The sequence below is a fragment of the Lissotriton helveticus genome, chromosome 2_2 (genome assembly GCF_964261635.1).
Source record: "Lissotriton helveticus chromosome 2_2, aLisHel1.1, whole genome shotgun sequence".
Taxonomy (NCBI): domain Eukaryota; kingdom Metazoa; phylum Chordata; class Amphibia; order Caudata; family Salamandridae; genus Lissotriton; species Lissotriton helveticus.
The window spans coordinates 26,488,506-26,504,815 of record NC_136060.1 but is presented as its reverse complement, the minus strand read 5'-3'; positions in this window follow the sequence as shown (position 1 = coordinate 26,504,815).

Sequence of the window (16,310 nt, the reverse complement as noted above, 5' to 3'; positions counted from 1 at the left end):
TAATCAATTACAAATACAATTTAATATTATTATATACAATTAATTACCTATTAATACAAATTAATTACCAATTAATTAATACATTAAAAATAAATACCAATTAATAAATAAAAATGATTTACTTAATTACAATTAAATTACTTCCCCCCTATTCCCCTATAAACCCACAACCCACTACAGAAAATAAATTAATAAAATTAACTTAATTTTCAAATAATCAATTAATAAAAATAAATTACCAATTAGAAATTAATTAATAATAATTAATTAACAATTCAAACTGAATAGCAATAAATAAATTGACATATTTAGTTAATTACAATTAAATTACTTCCCACCCTATTCGCCTATAAACCCACAACCCGCTACAGAAAATAAATTAATAAAATAATCATAATTATCAATCAATTAATTAATAAAAATACATTACCAATACAAATTAATTACCAATTAAAAATTAATTAATTACCAATTAAAAATTAATTTACAATTAATTCAAAATAAATACCAATAAATAAATGAACATTTTAAATTTATTACAATTAAATTACTTCCCACCCTATTCCCCTATAAACCCACAACCCGCTACAGAATTAGATTACGCAAAAATTAAATAACATAAAAAAACACTTAAAATAAATAGATATTATTAAAAATTCGATATATTTAAATACCTATATTATATACTTCGATATTTTGACTTTCTATATTTAAAAAATCGATATTACTTACTTCGATATTTTGACTTTCTATATATTAAAAATCGATATTACTTACCTTCAATTCGATATTTTTAACCACTATTTCTGTCCATTCGATATTATGTCCATTCTATATTTTTCACTCGATATTATGTCCATTCTATATTTTTCCTTCGATATTATGTCTGTTCACCCCAAATCTGCTAATCCGAGATTTAGGTGCAGCTTGATGACATCACAACCAGGAAGTGTGACTGGCCATGCTGCACCTGATTCCTAGAAGCAGAGTGAGAGGCTAGGAGGAGAGCTGAGGCACCAGTGCACTGCTACTGAGGAAGACAAATGGACACACAGGACAAGCAAAAGGTGGAGAATGCTAGGTAGAGGAAACAAACGTTTTCTGAAAAGGAGCAGGTGGTGCTCATGCAGGAGATGGTGGTGAGCCATGAGGTCCTCTTTGGCAAACAATCCCTGCATGTGCCAGAGGCACGCAAACGTAAAATCTTGGCAGACATCCAGGAGAAGGTCAACGCCATTGGTGTCACCCACCGCAGCGTAGAAGACATCAGGAAACGCTGGTACAACATGCGCCAGAGGTCTAAAGAAAAGGTGGTGCAAGGCTGGCTGAGGCAAGAAAGACCGGTGGTGGGACGTCCACTGGCACAGATTCCACACCTTTGGAGGAGCTGGCTGACGGCACCCTGCTGCCGGAGAGTGTGAGTGGCGTAGCTGATCTTGATAGTTCCGAACCCCAAAACCCCAGACAAGGTAAGAAGCATGCCATCACACCCCTGATACATCCCCACATTACCCACACAGCCAGAAAAGACTCAGGCACCAAACAGGAATGCTACTCCAGTGCATGCACACAAGCACATACGGCAATGCATTACAGGAGATGTAGTCACATGCACCAAACAGTGGAGCAGTGAACCCCAGCAAGGTACAATCAGTATGTGTGTATCAGGGAAGGCAAATTACAGACAGATAGGACCCATGTAACCCCAAACTGTTAAATTTATTGCATGACAAATGATAGCCAGCACACCATATTAATGTGTGCATTTACATTCACAGCACCACCAGAAACATATGGCAGGAGGGGAGGATGCATCCCACAGCACGGAAAAGTCAGGGCAAGAGGAGGGGGAGGAAGGCAGCCCAGTGATCCCAGTTAAACGCAGACGGCGCCTCGCAGTACCACCACTGCCACCACTGGAGGTAGATCCACTGGACACGGGTGTGGAGGAGCAGCAAGTCCAGGGCCAGTGTGCCTCACACCACACAGCACAGTCCCCTGCACGTCCCACTCCAGGAATGTCTTCCAGGCGCAGGGCACGGCCATCCACAAGCTCAGCTGACGCAGACGAGGGCACGGTCTTCGGAGGGTGTGAGAGCAACATGCCTGAGGTACAGCGCCTGCAGGCAAAGGCAATGAAATCAATGCAGCGCCAAATGAGGGCGGGCTTCATGGGCCTGTCAGGTGCCCTGAAGGCACTGTTTACTGAGATACACGAAGGCCATGCAGCCAGGCGCAGGGAGAGACTGCACCTCCACACTCGCCTGGACATTTATACTAGGGCTGTAAACCGGCTGTCCTCTGCCACATCAGTGCAGGCACATCGCTGTGTCAGGATGCAGCATGAGTTAGCACACTGCTTCATGGATGTAACCAGGAGACTAGTGCAAGTAACATGTGCGGTGGACCAGCTGTGGGCAGCAGCCACCAGTGGCACAGAACCCCTCAGTTCACTGGAGGAGGATGGGCAATCGAGCAGGAGCAGCATCACTCCACCCATCCCATAGAACAGGCGTCGTAGTGCACGTCAGGATAGAGCTACCGATACCTCAGGAGAGGGCAGTGGGAACCCTGAGCGAGGGGCAACGAGCTGTGCACCCAGGCGGTGAAGAGCCCTGAGTGGTACATGGCAATGGGTGAGTTAACCCTTTTGCAAACTGATTAATTTTTGTGAAGAAGCATTGTACTGTGTGTTCAACATGTGCGAGACATTTAGATTCACACAGTGTGCACGTTAGGCTGTGTGATAGTAACTTTCAAGCACTTAAGGAAATAAAAACACAGTTTTGCACCAATCTGTAGCATTGTGTCATCATTACTTTCCTAGAAATAGTTCTGTGTGATCTCATGTCGCCTCTGGTGACCGGCAGCCGCACCAATAACACTGGCTGGCCTGCATCTTGGAGCTGGCCCCTCCTCATCTGATGAGTCTGAATCTGTGAGCTCCACTGGGGTGCCTTTCCTGGTGGCGATGTTGTGTAGCATGGCACATGCAACCACAATTTTGCAAAAGGTCTCGGGCTGTACTGTAGTGCTGCTCCACTCTTATGGAGACTGCGGAAATGGCTCGTGAGCATTCCGAATGTCATCTCAATGGAACAGCGGGTGGCTGTTCGGGCACTGCTGCACCTCCGCTCCCCTGCGGTTGCTGGATTCAGGTACGGAGTGAGGACGAAGTCACGGACAGCATACGCGCTGTCACCTGCAGGGTGAGAAGTATCAGGTTACATACTGTCCTGCCACTGCTGTGCTTTACTGGTGTGTACTTGTGACCAATGCATTTACCTAGTAAGTAGCCCTCTCCAAACTCCCCATTTGTTAGTTGTCTGTAAATACCACTGTGGCGAAAGATGAAGGAGTCATGGGTGCTGCCTGGGTATTTTGCAACAATGTCAGTTATGATATGTTTGGCATTGCACACTACCTGTATGTTCAGGGAATGGTAGGACTTGCGATTCCTGAACACCTACTCATTCTGTGAGGGGGGGAAATAGTGACATGGGTCCAATCTATGCAGCCAATTACGTTGGGGAAGTGTGCTATCTGGTAGAACTCCTGCTTGGTCAAGTCTAGTGCATGCTGTGTGCTAGGGAATTGGATGTGGTGATGCTGCCTCTGTACCATTGTCTCTAGGAAAGCGTGGAAGAAGTGCAACAGTGCACTCTGAGAGACCCCTCCTGCTGTGTCTATCACCCCTGGAAACTCCCTGATGCCAGTAAGTGCAGTGAGCACAAGATCTGTACATGGGTGGGGATAGTGTGTGTCATGCATGTGGGGTGTTCTAGTACAGGTTTGAGCTCCTCTATTAAGTCCAGGATGCTGTCCTCGTCCAGCCTGTAGTTCACATAGATCTCCTCCACAGTCCGCTAGAACAGGGTGATGCGTGGTCTGAAGATCCTTTCCTGGCGTCTCCTTCTCTGTGCAGCAGCTCTGATTTGCAGCCTCCTGGCTATCACAAACAGCCCAGCCATTGTGGAACACCACAGTGGCATTGTGGGCCTCTTTAAATAGGTTGCACCTGGTTACCACCTGCTCAGACTTGGTGGTAATTGCGATTACCAAAATTGCGAATTTCGAGAAATTGCAAACTGTGATTTTTTCATGCATTCCATTTTGCGAATTCGCAATTTGCGAACTTCTTAATTGCGATTCTCAGAAATGGCGTGTCACAGATTGCGAGTTCGCAAATACACTCACAGAATCATTGCCTCGCAAAATAGCTAATCGCGATAAGCAATTTTGCGCTCAAGATGCCTCTCATACATAGAGATTCTCTGTTTTGTGATCGCATACACTGTTTTTTTGCGATTCGCAGTGTTTGTGATCGCAAAACAGCTTCATACATATGGCCCTTAGGTTCTTGCTGTGATACCTGGTGATGCAATAGTCCCAATATAGTCTCAGGAGCACCGACGATGACAACTTGTTCAACTCCTTGGTGTGACGGGATTACCAAAAAGCACCTGCCCCATATATGCTTTGGGTGGCTATGAGATTGGTTTAATCTTTTCGTATAAGATTTTCTAATGCGTCTCTAGGCCCAAGACTTTTCACGCATTACAGAGCCCATAAGAAGCTCAGATTCTTACATACACCTAATTGGTGTAGTGCTATGATTTATAGGACTGTATGCCGCCACACGCCGTTTCTGTCCTCTCCGGAGTTGATATTGATTCACTTGTAGAATCAGGAGGTTAAGAGCATTCAATAGTGGTAGAGAACTAACCTGTAATTTGCGTGACAATTGTTTCTGTGACTTGAATATTGCAGTCTCTCAAATAACACCAATAACGACAGTGGAGGAGGGGTGATACTTCTTTGCCTCACTTCCGCTCCACCCGTGTGCAAAGCAGACCGTCCAGATATGGAGAACAAAGTCCCCAATTCGTGTGAGGGTCGAGGCTCTCTAGGGTGGCAAGGTCCGGCGCTGCACGAATCACCACAGGATGCCTCCACCTCCACAGGGACGTACGATATTTGTAGGTGATGACCCGCTACAGTTCACGGGAAATGTGAAGGGAGCACTGTCGCCTTACTTCTGCCACAACCCAACTACAGGAGGGCCCCTATGGAAGCGAAGGACAGGGTTCCTGAATCACGCGAAGGCCAAGGCTTCCAAGGCGCCCCCGGACTCGACGGCTCCTCAGCAATCCCAGGTCACCTCTTCACCAGCACGGGTCAGCGTAGGGTTCCCTTCAAGTCTAACTCGGTTCAGCAGTATCCAGGGTCTTTGACTTTGCAGTCCTTATCACACTCCCCAACTATAGTATTCACAGTAATATCAACAGAGATGTTAGGCATAACTGACCCAATTCCACCACACTCGGGTGACAGACATCCTGCATAAATGCGCAGAGTGGATTTTTCAGTCACCTCAGGATGCTTTTTGCACTCTCTCGCTCAAAGGGGCATTCAGAAAATCTAGAAGGCGACCTTACACTGGTTTACGGCAGATGTTGCAGCAGTCTTTCAGCCTCCAATCTTTTCAGGAACACCAGCAGTGAGGGAGGCACTGCCGCTCAAATTCTGTCATATGCGGGCACAAGGAAGCCTGCATGGAGACAATGGATGGTATTCGCTAATCACACGAGGTCCAAGCCTTCCGAGGCGTCACAAGGCCCAACAAATTCCACTCACCTCAGGTCTTTTTCATGCCAGTATGAGCCCTAAAGGAGCTCATTTCACAGTGAAACTCAGGCCAGCCATACCCAGAGCACTCGACACTTCAAAAAACGTCAATGCCGCAGCCAGGCTCATGCAGAGCTCTCTATTCAGGCAGCCATTTTCCTTCATGGCCAGACCATGCCCCCAGCCATTGACTTTTTCGATCCACTTGACAATAGAAATCATCAGTTGGTAATCATGGATGAATACTCAAGATTTCCACTAATTGAAGATCTTTCATCTACAACTCAAGAACGAGTCTTTGAAAAACTAGATGGTATCTTTTTGAGATGGAGTGTTGCAGCCATAGTGAAGTCTGACAATGGCCCACATTCAACAGACGAGAATTCAGAGATTTCTTGGAGCATTTGAAAATAAAGTATCAAAAGAGCATACTTCATTTTGTACAATTTTATTCTTACCATAATTAACTCCCTGTCATTTATTCTTTTTCTACTTTCCCCTTATTTATAATTTTCTCCTTTTTTCACATCTATATTACTTTATTTATATATCTTACTTGTCTCAAATTGATCTATGATTTATAATACTATTTTGTATTTTTTTGGGTGAAATTGTATTTTTCAATCTTCAATAAAAAATGATGACACAAAAGAGCATACTTCTGTGACCACAATCCAACAGAGTTGAGAGCTTTATGAGTACATTAGAGAAAGCAGTGCAACGTGCTACGCTTGAGAAGCTCAATTTGAAAACTGTATTGAATTCTACTTTGAGAGCTGATTGGTCAACACCGACTTGACCACAGGTAAAAGTCCTGCAACTTTGATGTTAAGAGGGCAATGAATGCCAAGTTACCTCAATGGACCTATCAGAGAAAGAAAGATGAGATGACAACTCATAAGAAGGACTTGGTTAACAAGCAAACAATCAAAATGTATGTTGACCAAAGTCGAAATACAAAGAACATCATCTCTAAGAGAGGAGATCCAGTCCTTGTCCGACAAATGCAGAAAAAATAATCTGATACTTCTTTTGATGCAGAACCTTTGCAAGTCATGCCTACTAAGGAACTCATGGTGACTGCCCGGCGCCCTGAGAAGTCTTTTACCTGAGACTCTTCTTATTGCAGGCACTTGACCAATCGTTCATCAGATCTAATAGTTGAAAGCGAGACAGGGTCTGAAAAATCATCAACTGTTGTTGCAACAACACCAATGACGTACATCCTAGACACCTGTTTACCAGAACAAGATCAGGTCAAACAAGTCAAGCACCAAGAAGATTGATTGAAGAGATTTGAATGTATCTGTCTATCTATATATATATATTTTGTAAAAATTGTATGTTTTTATTTAACAGAGCAGGAGAAGTACTGTCTTGCGAATTAGAAATTATGGGTCCCTTTTGGCTCCAGAGGAACTGCATAGAACTGTGACGCAAGTGTTTGAGTGGAATGCACTGAAGGTTGGTTTAGAATGTTGAGTTCGCAGCTACACGCAGACGAATAAAGACATGTATTAATAAGCTCCGTGTGTGGCATAGTCCTTTATGTGTACCAGGCCGCGGAGGACGCTGCAACATAGAATATGATAGGTAAGGAAATTAAATGTGCAGTTTCACATTGATCCTAATTGTTAGCCTGGTGATTATTCACTCAAGGATAAGCCACGTTAATCTAGGCAAGGCTGTCAGGTAATGACTAGATGTGCACACAGATCAAAACCATACAGCTACTTATGCGTGGACACACTTACTTTTAGTACAACTGCCCTTTTCAGAGCTTTGGAACTGCAAGCAATTTTTGGTACTGTTGATTATTAGGCTGTAAATATTTTGCATTGTGCGTTTTGAATTTCGTTATCTATCTTGGCAGCAAAAAACAAACAGAAGCATTAGAAATACAGGAGTAAATGTGCTCAAGCAAATAGGACAGAGATTGCAGCAAACAATATAGAATGGTATCAATGCTGGCTCCGACTGAGGTGCTAATCAGCTGTTAGTCTGTGCAGAGACGCCACCTTTCTTGAGTTACGCAATAACACAGCGTACGATTTCTCATTTCTCTTGCCCACTGATACGTGTCCTGTTTGTTTTTAGCACTGTACAGATTCATTCAGACATACATCGTTTAGAGTGGGAGAATACTCTGAAAATTATACCTTTAATTTTTCTGGGAAAGGCACATCTGTCAGCTGATGAGAACAAGCACACAAAGAGACATTGTGAATGAGGAGAGTAAACCCCAAATCACTTTATGTTGAAAATAAATAAAAGCTTGTTCCAAATCTGTGTTAAAAGAGTGTAATTGGTGTTTATCCACATTCAGAGATGGAATTTGACCCAGCACACAATGCGATGCAGGTGTGCAAAATGAACTGTGCACAAACATCTCTCCATTGAGCAAAGATTGCCCATGGGTGTCATCATGTCATCAAGGTAACAATGGGCCAGCAGAACCTGGTGGCTGTCACCCTCTCCTCTGGATATTGGACATCACTTCCTGTTGGGGGAAGTACAAGAAGTGAGGTTACAAAGGGACACTAGGAGCTAGGGCAGTATCAGAGACAAGCTCTCACAGAAGTAGAATTAGTAGTAGAGAAGGAATACAGTACAGAATTAATGCAATGACTACTATAACCAGTATTCCTAATTCATGGGACAACTTCCATGGAAGGATCTGTCAACCAGGTGCTAACAGTGACATCAGACTGCTCTTACTAATTCTGCTGATGGCTATTATTCTACTGTTCATGCAACTATTAGCCATCAGTATCTGACATTCATCCTCTTTCTACAGATCCATTGCAAGTATCTGCAAGTGGTGCAATACTCGAGTAACCCTTACCCCAGGCAGCTGGCAGCCCTCGGTCTAAGCGTGTAAAGCAGAGAAAGAGCTCATGTGAGCTATGATTGTAGTGAGGATAAGGGGTTAACTTCAGACATTGCTAAGTTAGCATAAGTGAAATATATGCTTAGACACCATTTTGCCGCTTTTGCACACAACACTACATGGCTCTGTTCTTGTAAATACACTGCTTGCACTTCTACACATGAGAACTGTCTGCTTTTCACATATCTAGACGTACACTATGCTCTCTGTCTGCACAGCGTGTTCAAAGTTGAATAACAATGAATGCTGTTGATTCACGTTGGTCAGTCCCACCCACATAGACATAACAGGAGGCACAGCTGCCCAACTGAAACTTGGGTGCTTGTTAATATGGCATTACATGCATGAGAAGGCACTTGGAGAAACCTTTCCAACTAAGAAGAGCTGTGATTGTCCTGGGATGTGATTCAGTGCATCTGTTCTTGGAGGTATGGGGTCCCCCTGACAAAGCCTAGAGGTCTTCTATATTTATAATACACTAGCTCCAAGCACGGGGAGGGTGGTAAAGGCGCTAAAGTCCTGTTTCCACTGTCATTATAATATGATTTCCCCTTTTGTGCTTTATGGGATTGTAATAATGCTGATTGTATTATACATATGCATTTCTTTGCTAGTGTTGGCACGTATACTGCATATTAGAGCATGTTAGTTAAAATAAACATTTTAAACTATCCTGTCTCGCTGATTACTCACGTTGTGCACTAGTAGGAGTGTTAGATCGAAAGAGTGTTCTTGTTTCCCACTATTCCTGACAGTTTACTAAGTCACATGTTCTAAGTTGTCTAATCATTGGTAGCTTCGCTGTAGTACAGGGAACAAATGAGACACTATTTCTAGTCGGATTGGGGTTCTAGGCACTGAGGTGGGTTTTTTGGTAGACCACAATACACCAAGGTCCTGGTTTCCTGCGCATAGTTCTGTGGATAAGCAGAATCCCTGCAACATGATACTACAGTGTAGGCATACTGTGAGTCAGGCAGTGTGACGACTCAAAGGGAGCAGAAGGAACACATCTCACAAAAGACCCTACAATCAAGGAGAGAATGTGGAGAATGAAATACTGCCACAAAGCAAAATCATGCGGGCAAAGATATTACACACACTTGGCAAAGAACTGCCCATTGCAGAATCTATACCTTTCCAAAAAAGGCATCAATTCAAATTATTACCTAATGTAGACTATGAAGCCGTCTACCTTTCTGCACAAGATAAGCCTGTGAATGATTTCATCACTCGACTCACAAGACTTGTCCAACACTGCATATTTAATACATTCTCTGATGCAGAGTCTACTCATCTGAGGACAACTGAAGACTGTATGCTTGAATCTAACTCCTCATGTTGCAGGCAGCTGAGAAATGTATTGAAGAAAATACTGGGACGATGAGAAAAGAAATGAAACATTTTGACCGTGAGAATGCTCGGTGACAAATCTACCTGGATGCTACCGCCTGAGATCAAGTTTGAAAGGACGCCACAAGAGGGGATATGAACGGACTAGTAATACCGGAGAAAATTTAGAGTGCTACTAATGGCCTTTCCATGCTCCTGGACATGAATGTTGAAGGTAGGAGAAAAATCATGATGAGACAGTTTGCAAAATCTCTAGATGAGCCATTTCATTAGGGGACGACAAGACGCCAGGCCACCATAAAAATAAAAAGCAAGACAGAGCAGCAGCTCATCTCACTTTGACTCAACATTTGGTGTGATGTGCTGGGTAACATCCCATTCCCATGGATCATTCACCAAAGACTCACAGGGACACAGAGACATTCATACTTCATCCTCTTGAGGTTGAACAGAGTGGTGTAAAATTGGCAAAATAAAAGGAGATGGCACAGTCATCAACCTGCCAGTGGGAAGCCAAGCTGTAAGATTTGTTCTGGATAGCAGAGCACTCCTTCTCCAAGTATGCATAGCAGGGACCAAAAAGACAACATCCAGACCAAAACCAGAACATACTGACATGAGTGTCTCAGGCAATGCAAAACCACATACCCACACAAGAACAGAGCTGCAAAAGCTTATATTTATGTGATTGATTCCTTCCAGCAGATGCAGATGAATGGCTAGAGCGAGTTCCAATGCTGTACATCGGGGATGAGTGTCCATCAATTGTACGACAAAATCCGAAGCTGTTCCCTAGTCTCAGAAAAATTATAATCAAGTTCAACCACACAATAACCAGTGGCCCAACACCATTGAAATGTGGCATTGCATCATGAAAATGAAAATTAACAAAAGGTACTGACAGCAGATATAATTGACAGATCAATGGGACCAGCACCATGGGTGTCTCCACTTTTCACACATGGACTGCCTTGCTCCTGTTGTGCTGGTGGAGTAGGCTGGTCTGCAGAGGAGGGAGCCAGTGAGCCCCTCCATAGTTCCAGGCAGGGGATGGCAGCCCCACACGTGAAAGGCCTTGCTCCTGTCACTGCTGCTTGGTTGAGCCCCCCCATAGTTCCGGCACAGGGTGGTGGCCCCACATGTGGACAGCCTCGTTCCTCTTGCGCTGTTGGATTAGGCTAGCCTGCAGAGGATGGGGTGAGTGAACCCCTCCATAGTTATGGCAAGGGATGCTGGCCCTACATGTGATAGGCCTTGCTCCAGTCACTGCTGCTAAGTTAGGCTAGCCTGCAGAGGATAGGGCCAGTGAACCATTTTTTCCAACAGAGGACGCTGGCCCCACATGTGGAAAGTTTCGCTCCTGTGACTCCTGCTTGATTAGAATAGCTGCAGAAGACAGGACTAGCCTCTGCCCATGCAAGTAAGAGCGGTGGGGCGGATTTCGACGGATGATGCAGAGCAAAAATTAAATAAATAATTCATTTTCCCTCGTCATCGCCAGTCAAAATCCCCCCCCCCCCCCACACCGCCCACCACTTTTTTTTTTTTTGGGGAAAACTATTTTTATTGCAGGGATAGACAAAACATATCACGATATAGTGGGCATCATACAGTTCAGTATTACTCTGCAACATTCGTTTCCCAGTTATGTGAAACACAGCCATTTAGCCCACATCCCGGAGGCAGGGCGGCGTCAATTCGCTGTATCGCATACTCTGCGGGCCGAGAACGTTCATACTGTGAGCTCTACGGGAACTCCTTACTCTGCTTTTATTCATGTAGTGTGTCATCCCTCTATTGGGTTGTTCGTGATGTACATAACCCACCCCGGGAGCCCTGAACAAAGATCCCTCCCCTCCCCCTATCTGTCCCACCCTGTGTCTGCGTCAGTGATCGGTGCAATCGTAAGGCCCAAATCGTGGGAAAAAACGGAGTCAATGCTTCTTACTGTCTGTGTGCATCTGGTGAATGTACCGTGGGCGTGTTCGACCCTGTTCGAGGTGTCTCGACTAGTGTCTCCTCTTCCTCCTCCCCCTCTGCCAAACTGTCTCTCAGCGCCTGTACCAGTGTTTCCCACAACATTGCAGCCTCCTGTGCCTTGTCATTTGAACTACGGCGGGCCATCTGGTAACGTATCGTGCTCTCCGCAGTTGCCCACTTCAGGAATTCATTCACCCATCTTCTATGTGTCGGTGCCACATTCGATTTCCACCCCCTAGTCAGTTCCCTCTTTGCTATCAGTAGTCCCATATCTATAAATTTACTCGTCAGCTTGTTCTTCTTCGTGTGGGGGAACCAATGTAAGATGGACACTGTGCTATCGTATTGTAAGTAAGCATGGGCGTAAAATCCGCTCCGCTCGCGGATTTTTCGGATTTTCGGCAAATCCGCAATCCGCGAACGCTCGCGAATTTGTCGAAAATCCGTGAATCCGCTCGCGGCGGATTTTTTGCTTGGTTGCGGCGCGCGGCGTGGTGCACGGCGTTCACTTTCCGTCATTTTAGCGTTTGCCGAGTTGTTTTTCTTTGCGAGTGACGCGCCATTTTAGATCTTGCTGCGTGTTCCCGCGGGAGTTTGTCGCCCGCGAATACGTACTCGCGGCTTGCCACCTTGCACAGCACACCTCGCGAGAGTTCGCAATTGCGAACACGTAGTTGCGGCGGAAAGGAACAATCTCGCACTTGCGAAATAGAGATTTTGCAATTTCGCACAAGAAAATCACCAGCAAACAGGATAAACCTTCAGAAAATTATGATTTTTATCAGAATCACTCCTCAGGTTGACATTTGCATGGCTTTTTTTTTTTGCAAGGAGTCCATTTTGGGGGGGGGGGGAGGAAGGAAGTGCCCCACAGTCTCCAACTTCCTGTTCCTGTCCAGCAGGCTCCTCCCAGTGCTTTGTCCATCTCCTGGTCACTTTCATTTGGATCTGGAGCTGGAAGGATTACTTTTTGTGGGTGCTGCTGGATATTTGGATTTGAGGCCTTTTTGACTGTCTTTGGATCACTTTTGGATTAGAAATCAACTTTCACAAGTAAGTTTGTTTGGGGCATTACAGTTGCTGCAAGTAAAATTTTGGAACTTTTTCAGAACATTAAATAAATTATATTGTGGGTAGCCACAGTATCCAGTAGGACCAGGGTTGGTTAGGGGTGCATGATACAACTGTTTTGTTGAATTTAAACACCATTGAGGCCATGGATGGGCTGGGATTGTGCTGATTTTTGTCTTTTTTTTGGGACTGCTGGTGGGGCCCTTTGCCCAGGGGTGGTGAGTGTTGCATGGGCCTAGTCTTTCTGTGGGGTGTCTTCTTAAATTTAAACATAATTGAGGCCATGGATGGGCTGGGATTGTGCTTATTTTATTGTTTTTTGTCGTTTTTGGGGGGCTGCTGGTGTGGCCTTTTGCCCAGGGGTGGTGGGTGGTGCATGGACTGAGTGTGCCTGTGGTGTGGTCTCACTCTCTTTAATGTAAACATCATGGATGGCATTGGATTGTGGTGATTTCTGGCTGTTTTTCTGTTTTTTGGGGGTGTACTGTTGATGTGGACTGGTCATGTGGGTGGTGGTGGTGGCCATCTTGAGTGCTGGCTGGTACAGGCAACATGTGCCTGGGGTGTAAGGGGCCATTTTGAGGAGAGGCAGTGTCTGAGGCCTGCACTTATTTTGCCTACTTTTCATCCATTATGCCCAGGGGTAGTGAGTGTTGCATGGGCCTAGTGTTTCTGAGGGGTGTCTTCTTGAATTTAAACACCATTGAGGCCATGGATGGGCTGGGATTGTGCTGATTTTATTGTTTTTTGTCGTTTTTTTGGGCCTGCTGGTGGGGCCCTTTGCCCAGGGGTGGTGAGTGTTGCATGGGCCTAGTCTTTCTGTGGGGTGTCTTCTTGAATTTAAACATAATAGAGGCCATGGATGGGCTGGGATTGTGCTTATTTTATTGTTTTTTGTCGTTTTTGGGGGGCTGCTGGTGTGGCCTTTTGCCCAGGGGTGGTGGGTGGTGCATGGACTGAGTGTGCCTGTGGTGTGGTCTCACTCTCTTTAATGTAAACATCATGGATGGCGTTGGATTGTGGTGATTTCTGGCTGTTTTTCTGTTTTTTGGGGGTGTACTGTTGATGTGGACTGGTCATGTGGGTGGTGGTGGTGGCCATCTTGAGTGCTGGCTGCTACAGGCAATATGTGCTTGGGGTGTAAGGGGCCATTTTGAGGAGAGGCAGTGTCTGAGGCCTGCACTTATTTTGCCTACTTTTCATCCATTATGCCCAGGGGTAGTGAGTGTTGCATGGGCCTAGTGTTTCTGAGGGGTGTCTTCTTGAATTTAAACACCATTGAGGCCATGGATGGGCTGGGATTGTGCTGATTTTATTGTTTTTTGTCGTTTTTTGGGCCTGCTGGTGGGGCCCTTTGCCCAGGGGTGGTGAGTGTTGCATGGGCCTAGTCTTTCTGTGGGGTGTCTTCTTGAATTTAAACATAATAGAGGCCATGGATGGGCTGGGATTGTGCTTATTTTATTGTTTTTTGTCGTTTTTGGGGGGCTGCTGGTGTGGCCTTTTGCCCAGGGGTGGTGGTGCATGGACTGAGTGTGCCTGTGGTGTGGTCTCACTCTCTTTAATGTAAACATCATGGATGGCATTGGATTGTGGTGATTTCTGGCTGTTTTTCTGTTTTTTGGGGGTGTACTGTTGATGTGGACTGGTCATGTGGGTGGTGGTGGTGGCCATCTTGAGTGCTGGCTGGTACAGGCAACATGTGCCTGGGGTGTAAGGGGCCATTTTGAGGAGAGGCAGTGTCTGAGGCCTGCACTTATTTTGCCTACTTTTCATCCATTATGCCCAGGGGTAGTGAGTGTTGCATGGGCCTAGTGTTTCTGAGGGGTGTCTTCTTGAATTTAAACACCATTGAGGCCATGGATGGGCTGGGATTGTGCTGATTTTATTGTTTTTTGTCGTTTTTTTGGGCCTGCTGGTGGGGCCCTTTGCCCAGGGGTGGTGAGTGTTGCATGGGCCTAGTCTTTCTGTGGGGTGTCTTCTTGAATTTAAACATAATAGAGGCCATGGATGGGCTGGGATTGTGCTTATTTTATTGTTTTTTGTCGTTTTTGGGGGGCTGCTGGTGTGGCCTTTTGCCCAGGGGTGGTGGTGCATGGACTGAGTGTGCCTGTGGTGTGGTCTCACTCTCTTTAATGTAAACATCATGGATGGCGTTGGATTGTGGTGATTTCTGGCTGTTTTTCTGTTTTTTGGGGGTGTACTGTTGATGTGGACTGGTCATGTGGGTGGTGGTGGTGGCCATCTTGAGTGCTGGCTGGTACAGGCAACATGTGCCTGGGGTGTAAGGGGCCATTTTGAGGAGAGGCAGTGTCTGAGGCCGGCACTTATTTTGCCTACTTTTCATCCATTATGCCCAGGGGTAGTGAGTGTTGCATGGGCCTAGTGTTTCTGAGGGGTGTCTTCTTGAATTTAAACACCATTGAGGCCATGGATGGGCTGGGATTGTGCTGATTTTATTGTTTTTTGTCGTTTTTTTGGGCCTGCTGGTGGGGCCCTTTGCCCAGGGGTGGTGAGTGTTGCATGGGCCTAGTCTTTCTGTGGGGTGTCTTCTTGAATTTAAACATAATAGAGGCCATGGATGGGCTGGGATTGTGCTTATTTTATTGTTTTTTGTCGTTTTTGGGGGGCTGCTGGTGTGGCCTTTTGCCCAGGGGTGGTGGTGCATGGACTGAGTGTGCCTGTGGTGTGGTCTCACTCTCTTTAATGTAAACATCATGGATGGCGTTGGATTGTGGTGATTTCTGGCTGTTTTTCTGTTTTTTGGGGGTGTACTGTTGATGTGGACTGGTCATGTGGGTGGTGGTGGTGGCCATCTTGAGTGCTGGCTGGTACAGGCAACATGTGCCTGGGGTGTAAGGGGCCATTTTGAGGAGAGGCAGTGTCTGAGGCCTGCACTTATTTTGCCTACTTTTCATCCATTATGCCCAGGGGTAGTGAGTGTTGCATACTTGCATGTCCGTAGTCTTTCTGTGTGGTGTCTTCAATGTAAACATCATGGATGGCATGGGATTGTGCTCATTTTTCTGTGTTTTGTCGATTTTTTGGGGTGTATAACTGAACTGATGTTCCTCTGTCTTCCATTGCTTTTAGGTGCACAAGAAGACTCAAGAGAACCACCAGTGCCAGGAAGAAGTCCTGCAGCGGTGTGTGTGTGCAGCATAACGTCACGCGACGTCACGTCTGGACACAGAACCCTCTGCAACTCGTGCAACTGCTGCCTGCTGACCTGCTCTGAAGAAGATGGCCCCAAAAAAAGTAACCCGTAGCTCCTCTAGCAAGAAAGGTGCCAGTAAGGAGCAGAAGAAGCAAGTTACCAAGGACACTGGTGTGCCGCCCGCCCCTTTTTTTGGGAGTAAAAAAAAAAGTATGCCTGCAGCAGCAGCGGGAT